This window comes from Pinus tabuliformis, chromosome 9, assembly GCF_031772625.1.
Source record: "Pinus tabuliformis cultivar Carrire ecotype Pingquan chromosome 9, CPIR1, whole genome shotgun sequence".
NCBI lineage: Eukaryota > Viridiplantae > Streptophyta > Pinopsida > Pinales > Pinaceae > Pinus > Pinus tabuliformis.
The window spans coordinates 741,694,276-741,696,538 of record NC_142307.1 but is presented as its reverse complement, the minus strand read 5'-3'; the positions used below and the strand labels follow the sequence as shown (position 1 = coordinate 741,696,538).

The following is a 2,263-nucleotide window of genomic DNA, read 5'->3' as shown; positions in this document are numbered from 1 at the left end:
GAACACACATTGAAAATCCAATCTTTGATATGTTTTATTTCTCTAAAATAAAACAAAATTAAACATAAGTTGCATTACAGATTTGTTTTCGACTTGCATCTCAATTAGCGATATTAGTCTATATATCTCAATAAATCACTATTTTCATTGTCACGTTCCAGGTACTCCTTTGAGATCAAGTCCTGAATTCTGGACTTTATTGCTTTAAGTTCGGGCTTGAACATGCTTTGGAGCTGTTCAACACACTCACTCAATAGTTGTTGCTGAGGTAAGATTTTTCTAGCCTTCGTGATGAGAACTATTGTTGAATATATTTAGAAATGTTTGTCTTCTTTTACATTTTTGATCACTCTATTCCTCTCATTCGCATTCATATCTATAAGTGGAATCTTAATATTTTTCAACTTGTGCGAAAAGGAAGGATTGAATTCAAAATTATCACTTGTAGATATTGTTGCAGTGCTAGGTTCCTTTAGAATAATCTTGTACTTGCCACATGAAACTAAATACAAAAGTCGAATAAGATCTTCATCTTCCAAATTTAGTTGAGATTTAATTTCTACATAGCTCAGCTTCGTAGCTTCATTGAACAGCAATAGCAGAGCTGCTTGGTATGTTGTTACTGCCAATTCTATTACCGTGGTGTCAAATTTGGAGATGATGTCATAGGTTCCCAAGGAGTATACCCATGTAAGTGTACGATGTTCATATCTCCGAGAATAAAATTCCTGAAACTCGACAAGGCATGCAGCCATCTTAGAAGGTATATAAAGATTGGAAGACTTGTAAGTTGGCCAACGTGTAGCATTCAATACTGTGACACCCAAGGTTAGTTTCAGATTGTTATATGCAGAATTGTTAAACTCAGTTTGGATTTCTTTCGAAACTGCGAAATCTTTAACCATGCCCTCCATTTTTTATATAATACTAGAACCACAGGGCTCCTTCAACTTCGACAATTTGTTCTGCTCATCATCAATATTTACACCTATATCATGCAACAATCTCTTAGCTAAGTATTTCCTGCAAAATTCCGCAAATAAATCGTTATCACTCACATAGCGAACAAGTTTTACAACCTTTTCCAACAGGCTCTCAATATTATCATCACCAGACTTTTTTGGACTGCCACCCTTCTTCAATAAATTATCCCAAAAAGTTGCAAACAACTCTGCGCTTGTGGTTCCTGCAACTCTTTTATTGCAAATTACCACCAATGCTTCGTGCAGAGCTTTAGAAATGGAATTATCATTTTGAAATTCATGCTCCAAATAATCCACATACTGGTCATAAATTTCAATGACCTTCTCTAGGAATTCAAGTCCCTGTATTCTTGTATTGTTTGATGAGTTATTGTTCCTAGTAGTGTTTTCTGCCCATTTGACTAAGTCTATTCCTCGGCTAATTATATGTTGTTGAAAAATACTTGCCACTAGTTAGAGACCTTTGGGGATTTTACAAAATAACCTATACATCCTAGAAATATCAATTTTCTTATCATCCCTAAGCAGGGCCTCGAAACCTGAATCATGTTTCCCTAAAAGTTGAATTTCATAACGGTCAAGGAGTTCATTTTGGACTATCTCTAATAACCCATGCTTGCTGCGAGAGTGCAAATAATTGTCAACTCTGTGCTCCTCATTCTGCAAGCACTCTTCAGCTTTTACCATATATTCTAGACAAGAATAATCCAAAATCCATAAAGCAACGTTTCGAGCATAGTAAAGTCGAGTATCCTCCAAATTTCCACTTTGCAGGTGGCTCAAATTTAACACATTCGTTGATTCAACAGTTTATGGAAGGTATCTTGAGCCTTGGTTGTTATTTACTCCTACCTCCTAATTCTTCCCCTCTGCCCCTGTAGAAGACGTCAGGTCTTGACAATACAAACTTATTTTATAATATTGCACTGGGAAAAAAAGACATCGGATCATAGTACTAATTACCAGCTCAGTGAAGGTGTTGAAGTGGGCAGCCTTCTATTTATAGAAACATGTTTGGATTTCATAAGAAGAGAAAAGTTGCAAATGAAGGATCATGCTTTCCAATTACTATCAACTGTTAATGGCAGTTTGGATTATAAATGTCTTTTAGTCTTCTTTCCTAACAAAGTTCTAGATATTTAATTCCTTTATTATTTTAAGCAAATGTTTAAATTTATTCTGTGCAGGAATGAAATTTGACAAAAATAAATCAACTCTGCAGCAAGGGAAGGGAGAATATCCTTCAAATGCAATTGCTAGTAGATGTTTAGGAACTTCTG

At 35.3% G+C, this 2,263-nt stretch overlaps 1 pseudogene; it reads right to left on the bottom strand.

Moving 5' to 3' along the window:
- Window positions 1-314: 314 nt before the first annotated feature.
- LOC149150833 (cullin-1 pseudogene) lies at window positions 315-914 on the bottom strand (annotated as a pseudogene).
- Window positions 915-2,263: the final 1,349 nt, after the last annotated feature.